This window comes from Haliaeetus albicilla, chromosome 10 (assembly GCF_947461875.1).
Source record: "Haliaeetus albicilla chromosome 10, bHalAlb1.1, whole genome shotgun sequence".
NCBI lineage: Eukaryota > Metazoa > Chordata > Aves > Accipitriformes > Accipitridae > Haliaeetus > Haliaeetus albicilla.
In genome coordinates, this window is record NC_091492.1 from 18,608,923 (window position 1) to 18,620,511 (window position 11,589).

Sequence of the window (11,589 nt, forward strand, 5' to 3'; positions counted from 1 at the left end):
TGTCTTAAATGAGGCAGAGACTAACCAGGATGCATTTTTTGTTGAATTTTGAATTTTACCCTCATTCCAACCTTTCTATAGAAAATCTGTCATGAGAACCTAAATTCTCTTTGAGGAGAGGGACTTGTAGTTGTCTTGTCATCATAAAGACTCTAGCACCCTGTTACATACAGTTATCACCCCACAAATAAGAGCTTCCCAAAGGTTATACGCCCTGCGGTAGCTAAAAGCTGTTCTTCCCTTTCAGTGGTAAGACTTTGTTCCTGAACTAAAAGGTCTCAAGTTACATTGCTGAAGTTGCAGGTGTGCAATTTATCTGTCAGCCAGAGTGTCTTTATTTTGCAGTCACACAGTCATAACTAGAAATGGATTTTACTAAACATTTTCTAAAGTGTTGGGTTTTTTATTCCAAGATCATTCAAATTAAAGAACCATCATCTCAAAACAGAAGAACAACACTGAGTTTGTAAATAGGTAGAAAGAAGTAGAGAAAGTTTGTATCACTCTGGGTACTTGCTTTTTCAGTGAGTGAAGAATATGATTTTAGAGTTTGTAACTGAATCATCTTATCTACTAAAGATAGCATACATGCAAGTTTTCATCTAATCTATATAATATCCTCTTTGCACAATTATATTTCATTTCAGCAGGTATGTGCGACACTTGTTGCACAAGTATCACTAAGATTTTGGAACTAATGGCACTTCATAAATTAGGCTTCTGTTACTATCCAGTCCTAGTTGCATCTTAATTATTAGGGTGAAAATAAAGAGCACTCTTTTATAAGCCTTCGTATTTTCTGTTTACAAGGATTTTAATAACATCTAATAAATTTAATGACCTCTAATAACAAGAGGAAGTTAAATCCTACTTAGCAAATTCATAGCTTTTCAATGTATCTTGTGGCTTTATGGCATTTCAAACTGTAGGAATGTAAAAGCTGTTTAAGGGGCTGTTGCTGGGTTCAACTAGCTGCAGAAACTGCTAAGTTATTTGTGTTTCTCTTTTATTGCTTAACCTCTGGGGCCTAACTCTGGGCTACCTGATAAAGCAGTCATTCAGGAACTGTAAACCATACAAGCTTTGACTTGATAGACGTAGAACAAGGTCTTGTATTAAACAAACATTCTAAAAACATAATTTCAAATCTGGAAGTTGATTGTGGCTTGACCTACTTATTTTGAAGAGCTCACTGTTCCTTACTTTCTTTGCTTTGCTGATATTATTAGATCTATTGTTCTTTTACCAGAACTCCCAGCTGATAGGAGAAAAATCAATGTAGTGCAAAGCTTGTTGGGCAACAGCACTTTCATTAGAGTCAGGGCCACAATTAACTAAGACTAAGTTATGACATTTCCACTTTTAAAGGTTACAAATGCTTGTATTATGCAGCTTCTGGTGTTTTCAGAGGGCTGGAATCCAGCATGCATGAAGCAAGCTGGGAACAGAGAAGTCTTTTTAAAAAATTCCATATTAAGCACTAATTTTTAGTACATGCCAATATCAGAATTATAAATCATGCAGGGATTTTTTCCAATTATGATTTTTAAACAAAGTGTATGTCCGAAGTAACACTTCGCAGGATTTTTTTTATTTATCTGCATACGCTTACATTTACTCATTTCAGTCACCTGTTGGGCATACTGATCTCTCAGCTGCCTATTGCAGTGTGCATTTGGCACTTGCCCCTGTGGTACAGAGCAGGATGCAAAGGGATCTCTGAGGATGCATCCTTTTTAGACACCGTAGCCTGAGCTAGCTCATCTCGGATTGAGGATGCTCAGAGGTCTGTAGTTCAAACACACATCTGCCCAGCTAATGGGGTCAAAACAGCTTCTCCCAATAATGGATTGGTTCTCTCTCGGGTAAAGTGCCTCTAAGAGAAATTGAGAGGAGATCCATCCTTAAATAAGATTTGATGCAGCCCAGGAGAATGACAATTACATCTTTTACTAACACTGTTCCTAGGGCAAAGTCATTCTTTGTACGAACAGGATGATGGCGTACTCGGGGAGCTTTTTTAGTGTAGTGACTAGTAGATAGGTTCTATGGAAAAGTTTTGTGAGAAGCTGAAGCTCACATAAGTGGCTCTTCTGTTGGAGACAGCGAGAAGTGTCCCCGTGTGGGTCACCTTGGTAAAGTCTGAGTTATTTTCTTCTTGTGCAGCTGGTGACAGCAACAGATATTTTTATCCAATGGGTGAAAAACACAAGAGCCGCCCCGGGGGTTAAAGTTCAGGGACGTAGCTGAGATGTACAGTAAAAGAGGCGCTCAGAAGGGGCTGCCAAAATCAAGTTAGAACTGCAACCAAGATTCACACCTGAACAGTCCTTTGCTGGGGTTTAGCATGTCCCATGGCATAAGTCTCAGCTGAGGGGCTGGGGTAGGGCCAGGCACAGGTGGTTATAGTGGAGACAGTGGGCTCCATCTCCACCTGAACTTTATCACTCTCATACTCATAGGTATTATTTCCCCCTGCACTGTGCACACGGCAGCAGCAAACCTGCCTCACAACTCACGAGCACAGGGAGAACACCATTGCTGGGCAGTAGCCCTCGGTGGCAGGGAAGGGAGATCCCACCAGCTACAGAGCATTAGAGCTGCTACTGAGCTCGTGTCTATCTGAACAAAAGCAGGGTTGGTTTGCTTGCCCCTCTGAGGTTACTGATTCCCAGAAAGTCCGAGGCATCCTGGAGTTTTCACCCATTATTCTTGAATTCAAATCCTGATTTCCATGGCAGGTCAGTGGTGGAAATATAAATTAGAGATGTGGGCAGTAGCTGAGACCTTGCCTGTCTCTGACCACTTCATTCTCAATTTTGTAATTCCCCAGCCTTCTGTACACGCAAGATGTAACAGTAGGCTCTCCAGTCGTTGCTCCTAGCTTAACTGCCATCAGTCATCCATTTTGGATACTCAGGACACTTGCATAATACTCCTGGCCCAGACTCCTACCCTAGCACTAGTTTGTGAGAAGATCAAGTTGCGCGGTAGCATCACAGCCCCTTCAGAAACGTGGCTGCAGCCCTCTCGCTCTCACCTTCCTGCTGTCACCCGGTGTGGGAGATGGCACACTCCTTCCTTTTACCCTCTTGTCTCTCTCCCTGTTTTTTCATACGTACTTGCACTCACTGCTGGCCTCTGCTATACGGTGAGGGTCCCTTTTCTTGAAGAAACGTAACTCGGCTGCGTGCCGCTTGTGCTTACTGTGACAGCTACCTTTTGAGATAGCGGATTAGACTCACCTCTTTCCTCCACTCACATCCTGCAGCCTGCCTTGCCCCTAAACATACTCTGTGTAATACCTACTGACTTCAGGGGTGGTGATGACCTCCCCTGTTTCCCCCCGGCCGAGCGGTTCTTTAACCGAGAACGCAGCGGGCGGCTGGGGAGGGGACGGCCGGGCAGCAGTGCTCGCGGCATCGTTCCTGGCACGTTCCCTTTACCTCGGTTCAGCACTTGGCTGGGAATAGGTATGAAAAGACATCTCAGCGTCAGGGCCATCTTTGTGAAATGATTTGACACAATGTGGCATGATGAACTGTAAAGAATGGTTTAGGGCTTTTTTTTTTTTTTTTTTCCCTCTTTGAGAGCAAACGTAGCTCCTTATTAATGGCTAACAAACAGGCAGAGAAAAATCTCTGCAATTATACATGTAAAAGTTTGCATTCTGTGGCCAAGCAAGGAGTTAAACATACAGTAATCTAACATGGGCATAAAATGGTTACAAAGAGCTGCATAAGCAGATGAATGTGTTTGTGGCTATTAACCCCCTCAGAACCCCAAAACAGAACAAAAAGGGGGTGATCTGAAAACAGTTACAGGCGGGGATTTCAACATACCTGTAGAGTACCTGCCCTCCCTCTGCCAATCTGCCGTTTTCTCTGCCACTTGTGTTTAATAGTTCTACAATGTAAATCCTCTGTTCCCTTTACTGTTACTGGGGGTCAATAGTTCTGAAGCAATAGTGTTTACTTACCCAAGACAACCCTCCAACTTTCCCCAGTAACCTCCTGAGCAGTGTATGGTAATTACTGAAACGGCTGTACCATTCCTTCTTAATTCTTATTTACTGTACATACCTTTCAGAGCCTCACAGGGTAAAAGATAAAATAATACAAGCTCCTGTAGTGTAAATGTATCCCAGTGTTAAGGAGCAACGAATATACATTTCCTGAAATCTACTGCAGTATTTTTTATTATTTAGAAACAGTGTACATCATTATTTTACGGAGAAGTAAAATATGTAAAAACATTTCTGAACAGTTCTTTTCTAAAGCTAACATGGAAGCTTTTTTTCCTTTTTTTAAAGCAACCGTTTAATAAAGTCTGACACTTAGCAATGTTTTGAAATAATTTTTGCTGCTCTGCCAGCAGTTGGCTTTGCTGTGAATCTCTAAAGACAAATCCATCTACAGTGCATCTAGCAAAATTCAGCTCCGTGTTGTATGTCAGGGTTGAGGACTACTTGTCAGCTCTGGCACTGTCAGATTTTATCTTTAAATATGACAGGCAATTTGTTCAGGGAGCACTTCTGAATGACAAGATATAGTGGTGTTGTAAAACATGGCACCTGTGTGGTATGCCCTGCCTTTGTGGACATCAGAGGCTATTGTTTCCTTTGCTATTAGACAGCCACAGTCACACAATAAGGTGTGTAAAATGTTCACAGAAACCTTTTAAATAGAGTAGCAGGAAAGTAGATACCCTCCGGTCATTTAAGTCAGGCCATTTATCATTTTATCTTATAAAACACAGCATTCGCTAAAATGTGATGTAAAGAGAAAACCAAATGCTCTGCTGAGCAACTTTGGTGCAAGCTGAGGGTTTGAGCCATGCTGTAATAAACGGGGTTTATCTTTAAAGTGCCATCAAGAGAAAAATTTGGATTTTAACTCCTTCACAATCAGACAGGTTAGCAAGAGCCATTCAGAGGGCTGCTGTTGACATATGGGATGAATAAGGTCCCCCTGAAATATCCACTGTTTACTGCAGTGGGGCTTCCTGGAATGGGGCAGTAAGAGCAGATGATGAAACATTAACACATCTAATATGTTTGGTTTAAAAATAAATAAATAGAGGGTCATAGGGGTTAATGTTCTTGCATATAAACTGGATCAAAAAAGCAAAATTAAACTGGAGACATACTGTGGGTATGCCACTGCTAAAGTCAATGGAGGGTTTTTCCACACTATAAAAGAGCCATGTTTTCATGGGAGTGGTAAGTAGTCTTCTTCAGAACATGAGTGTAAAACTGAGTGAATCCAGAAGAATCTGATACTACAAAGACATTGTATGCAAGCATATCCCAGTATGTCTGTCCTTGAGCAATGCTAATGCTCTTGCCCTGCTGACAGGGAGTGGTGGCCATATTCTGGACTAAGTGGGAGGGGCCGACCAACTCTTTTAAAATTTAATAAAAAAAAAAAATCCCTTTAGACTCTGGTTTTGGTGGGTTTCTGTAACCTAAGAAGTGGCCAAGGTATTGTTGACTGAATGCCTTCTTCTCCGGCAAGTGCATGTCAGCAAGGACTATGCCGTGCCTGTCCAGCAGAGCTGGCGTCCTGCTTGTAGCCTTTGCCCACATGAACCAACCTGCTCCTGAACCTACCCCTGTAAAACCTCTGCTGCTGCCAATACCCCTTGCTGTCCTGGATTATCTACAGACAAGTGAAACTGCTTTGAAGGCAGGGGGAGAAGATACAGGTCTGCTCTTATAGATGAAAGGACGTATTTAATCTATGATGTGCAGTTCAGTTGCCCTTAGTGGCCCAGGCAGAGACTAAAGCTCTAGTAGATCTGTGACATGGGAAGTCTGGATTAAGGCCATTCTGTGTAGATTTTCTAAATCCAAGAACAAGGAAAGTATCAAAAAATAGGGGTTTGATTTGCAGTAACGCTGTGATCAAATCATATTAGTGTCCTATTGTCAGTTGGAAAGTATGCAGTATTTGGTATTTTACTTGAAGTCTCAAGTCCTGGAAATTAGCGATTCTGTAAGAATGTTGTTTTAGCTTTCCTGTAAGAAGCAAGTATCTAGACTTTCTGTTTACAGCTGAATGGAATAGAAGTGAACTCCACAAACTCAAACACTAGGTGGCAAATACAGAGAGACCAGTTAAAAACATATATTGGTAGCAAATCTACAATCTCCACTGTGGCACCCTGCCCCATTAATAGTATTTAATAGTGGAAGTACTGGGTGTCCATGTAGCTTTAGCATGGCAGCCTGAACAAAAATAAATGTGATACAAGCTGATGGGTGATAGGATGGGATCAATGGTTAAAAAGATGGAGCACATGTGCAGTTGGACCCCTCATTGGAAGGGTTTGGCATAGTTTAAATATACTTTTGTGTTTCTTATTCTGAATAGAAATTAAGTACTGTCTTCTCACCTGGGTGTAACTACTTTAAGGGAAATTCTGCAGATGAAGAAGACAGGTAGCCTGTGTTATTTCCTTTGTGAGAGACAAAACTATTTGTCATGTTCACTTTTAGTATTATTTCCCCATCTTCAGTAGAAGAATACGATACATTTGGTTTTAAAATAGCATAATTGTGTTCAGATATTTATGAATTCCCTCAGATATTTTTATCTGTTTCTTTTTTACATACAAGGTTGCCATAATTTTAGAACCACTGGGAAAACTGTACATTCATCTTAGGTAAGTGAAGATCTTTTGATGATTAGGTGCGTATTCTAAGATGGTTTCCATAACGAATGAAAAACAAGAAGCAGCTCCAGAGGGTTAATCATTCCACCTGTTTATTTCAGGGTAGAATGAACTGTCTGAAAAAGCTTATCTTCCCATTGACTCTAGGGAGAGCTAAGACAACTTGCTTGTCTAACTTTCAGGTAGCTAAATTTGGCTGAGGAAAGTCATCTTTAGTCATCTAAGTCCCATGACTTTCTCCCAGACGTAGAAGCCTAGATAGATCACAGTGGTGGTTTTGAGGAATGTTTGCCTTCTCTGTGTTCACAAGCACTTGACCATCTGTGGTATAACTTCATAATGGAATCTAACTCAAAGGGCTTTTAAAAACAAGGAGAAAGATTTTATTGTAGCTAATAGTGATGGATGATTGGTATGGTCACACAGAGCAACATAAATCTTTCTGCCATGCCCAATGCTAAAAAGCAGACAAACTCAATAGCTCAGGGAACTCACGTACTTAAGCATAGGAAAGTCATACAGGGAAAGGTTTTTAGACCTTATGTCCATTAGTAGGGCAGATAAACACCCAGTGAAGTAATTTTGTCTGCCCATCACCAAATAACGTACTCTGAAATGAAGTGCTACACTGCAGTTTCACCCTCCTCAAACAAGTAGCCTTGCCAGCAGTTTTAGAGAGAATGTAATCAGAGAGAAGAAAACCCCTCAAACACTAATGAGAAACCACATACATCAAAATTAACTGCCCCAATAATAGAAGCAGCTGTGTGCAATTATCAGTTATCTACCAGCTGATTTTCATTAGGAATTAGATATAAAATACTTCATATATCTTTCAAATGTTGTGTGTTTACTGGGGTTTATGTTGTGGAGCTGTATAAAAAGCACTAGTATCAAGGAGCAGGAAGGACTTTTTTTTGAAACGTGCAAATTGAAAATCTGGGATAGAAGTGAACTGATCAGCTGTGAAAGAAGACATAGGCCCATCTCGCAAACTGTGTGCCAGTGTATAATCTTTTGCTGTTATAGCAGTTTCTCCTCTTAAATACTGTCATTTGAATATTTCTATTACAGGAAAACTGAGATGTGCCAGCTAGGAAGGAGTAGTTCATCATATTATGCATTCTACAAATGTAATGCACTGGTGAGCATGCTTTAGTAGTTTCTTCTATAGGTAGTTCACAGAGATCACTTAATGCTAGCTGCAGTAAAAGTATTTTGGGTGGTTTTAGTGGAAATAGTAGGGTTTTGCTTTAGTGGACTCTTTGTGTCCTCAATTTGCCTTGTGTAAGCCATGAAGGTGGTTATCATATAAGTGTGGGCTTATATAGGAATCAAAATGATGGCATCAAATACACAGGAATGGCTTCCTTTGGCAGGAGAAAATTGCAGTTTATTCATATACAAGATGCCCCCCCCCAGGCCTAAAACGTGATGGACATGGCTAACCACAGGTATAGTAAGTCTGAGATGACAGGAAATGGAAACATACATGCATGACCTCCACTTATTTCCCAGCTGCTCAGGGGGAAGCCTTGAGTCTGTGGCAATGGAGTGAGCTAGAAATGGGATGGGAAGAAACTCCAAGGGGCTGGAAGAAGCTGGTGGATATGCTTGAAGGCAGAAAGGTAGGTGAGAGTGTTCCTCCACAGTTCTGAGTTTGCTATGGTGTTTTGCAGAAAGTAGCGCTTTTGGTAGACTAAATAAGTTAACGTGTTCTGTGATTAATAGAGGAATCAAATTCAGGCATGGAAATTATTCAGCACGGCTCTTCCATTTGTAGGAACAAGGCTTTGGTACCCCTGCAGACCAAGATTGGCTTGGGAAGACAGGCTCTAATTGCTTGCTCTAATGCTTTTTAACTCTTTCCCCTAAACAGGGAGAAGCCTCTAGGAGTGCATTTGCACCATGTGTTCCTCTCTGTGTCATCCTAAAGACTTTTGAATTCATGGCCAACTTCAAATATGAAATAAAAATTCAAGTCTCAAAGATGAACGTTCAGAAATTTTTGTGAGGTTTGGAATGTGGCAAAAGAAGACAGATGTGTAGCAGTGCCTCTTCTGAGGAGGAACCAGCAGAACATGACCATCACTGTCCCTTTGCAGCAGCCAGCTGGGCAGTCAATCACAGCAAGAGCTGTGTCCTGGGTAGAGGAAATACTAAACAACATGGAGACAGCAGGGCTATTGTGGTGAGGGGATAGGGGCAGGATTTTGGTGACAAAGAATTTGAATCCATGTGAAATTAGGCTTCATTAGTTCTGCTGCTCACAAAACAACTTCTTTCTGGTAACCCTGGGAAAACCAGGGTTTTCTCTGTCTTATACTTCTAAATCAAGGGTACTGTTGTTTAAAGTTCTTTGCCTATATAAAAGATAACATTTTTAAAGCTTCCAAGAATTATCCACAATGGACACACATTCTTAACTCACATTTGCTTGTAATAGTCAGTGTGACGTTTTGAGTAGAGTCAGGCTAGGTATTGAGCTTTTCAGTCCCAAACCAGCAAAGCACTCGAGCGTATATTTAGATTTAAGTTGCATGAGTTTCAGTTGAGAAAATATGTGAGTGCTTTGCTGGATCCAGACTGGTGCTTTGCACCTCAATTTTCTAACTTTTTGAGCAGAGGTTATTTCAGAAGAATAAATCATTTAACCTCATTCCCTAAAGAAGCATGATGTTTGCAGTTGTGCTGTATGCTCAGACATATGTCTGTTAGTTCTGTACCCTAATCAACTAAGGACCTATTTAAACCAAATTTAATTGAAGGAGAGGGCAAGTTTCTGCAGGTTTCATGAAAATAGAGCAGAGGCATTATTAAGACCACTAAGGAAAAGGCTGTTTCGAGAACTCCATCCTACTAGAAATCAGCTAACCTACACAGGTGTGAAATTATGAGACAGAGCTCCATGGAAAGCGAGAATTCATGGGTTATATGACTCAGGGAGCTACCTGTGTCTTTCACTGTGGTAAAGCTTTAATAGCAAACACCACATTCAAAACAACCATTCAGAACTTTGAACCCAAAGCAGGGATCATCTTGCTAAGGGACACATGTGGCAGGCCGCACAGTAATGCGGACCTTGGCATTATCCAGAAGCAATACAAGCGATCTCCGTGGCTGTGCAGGTGTTAGGAAGTTCAGCTGCCGGCTGGCCGCAGGCTCCTTCCCCTCTTCGCCTTCCTAAACTCACAGGAGGAGAACGTTGAAAAGAAAGGTGGCCCAGACATACTAATCTGAGTCCTAGGATGAAGAACAAATAGCTTGTCAAATCACAGTATTATGTGAGATAATGTTTCTGTTATTCCTACAAAGAGTTGGCAATTACATTGCAGCTTTGTTTTGTTTTGCTTTTCTTTAAAATCAACTGAATATCAATCTACAATCAATAAAGAAAGTTGCCTATAGGCAGTTCTACCTTCAAATCTGCTTCATGGATCAGCTGCTGGTAATTTATACACAGTCAATAAGACACATTTCAAAAGTGAGGTTTTTCTCCCAAAAGGCAAAACTGCTCTAATTTACAGCTGGATATGAACTGGGCAAATGGTATACACCTGGAGTAAATGTAATTTCTAATTTACAAGAAACTCCAGTGAAAGATTAGATCTGATCTACTCTCTATGCAAGTAATCTGTGGATATTTATATTATGATAACTGGAGAGCGTAAATTGCTTTTGTTTTTCCTTTTGGGTATGTTTTTCATTTGTTGTTCTTTTTAGCAAAACCTGCAGGGGAAACTAGAACAACTATAATTACAGTCACAGTTACAAGTTGTGGGGTCTGTAGATAATAAGCTACAAGGCATTTTTATCATGCTTTTTTATTATTATTTAGTTAGAATGCTTTTTTCCCAAGACAATCCATCTGTATTTTGTAGGAAGGAGAATCAAAGCAATAGCTGTCAAATATCAGTGAGATAGCAGATTTACAAATTAATCCCATTGCTTGGTATTTCCACAAAGGTTGAAATCTATAATTGGTGCTAGAAACTATAATTAACTTATTAGAAGCACTCAGGCAGTTAGGTGTGCAAAATGGCAGCAGGTGTGTAATATCATTAGAAATACTCTGTATAAAAAGCACCTCTGAGTTTTATCCCTTTAGTTTCATGCTACTAGCTGCCAATTTGATTGGTTAAGTAGTTTTGGGCCATGCAATACTCTTTCTTTTGGATTGATGTGTTTATTACTTTTTATGACAGGGGATCCCAAGGCAGATGTTCAATAAAGAAACAAGCTGCTACAGACCAGAGTAAAGAGATAGGTGGTGTAGATGCAGGAAATTGGGAAAGTTATCATATGTGCTAAGTTGTTATTGAAGATTTTGCTCCCAGCATTTGTAGCAGTTGTGTTATATACTCTTCCACGGACAGTAATCTAACAGGGAATTATTGAAAGCCAAGTGCCAAGATTTCAAATTGCACTATATGATCTGGAGCTGCTACTCAACCAGGGAGCTGGAGCTTTGGAATTATAAAGACGGGGCCATGCCATTTTTAGGAGAACTGTGTGTGAACGGTTAGAGCTGCTTTGCTCACGCAGAGCCTTTTCTCTCTGAGATGCACAGCTGAAGATCTGCTTTTCCTTTGCACCTTAAGCAATTATTTAGACTGGTACAAAGTGAGTGGAAATCTTCACTGGGAAGGAATATAGTTCAGAATTTAAATAAAGGGTGAGCAAATTATAGTTGTATAGATCTGATTTATGGATCAGTCAAAGCCAAATTCTGCTCTGTCTTCACCAGTAAAGATGCAGGATCATCCCATTTAAGTGAATGGGAACATACAGATGGATACGTGGGAGAAACCAAGAAAAGAGACAAGTTTTTTAATTCCTATAACTGTTCACAGCTTGGTTTGTGTTTTGCTTAGTCTTAAAGGGGAGAGAAAATACAAGTTTCATTCCTTTCAG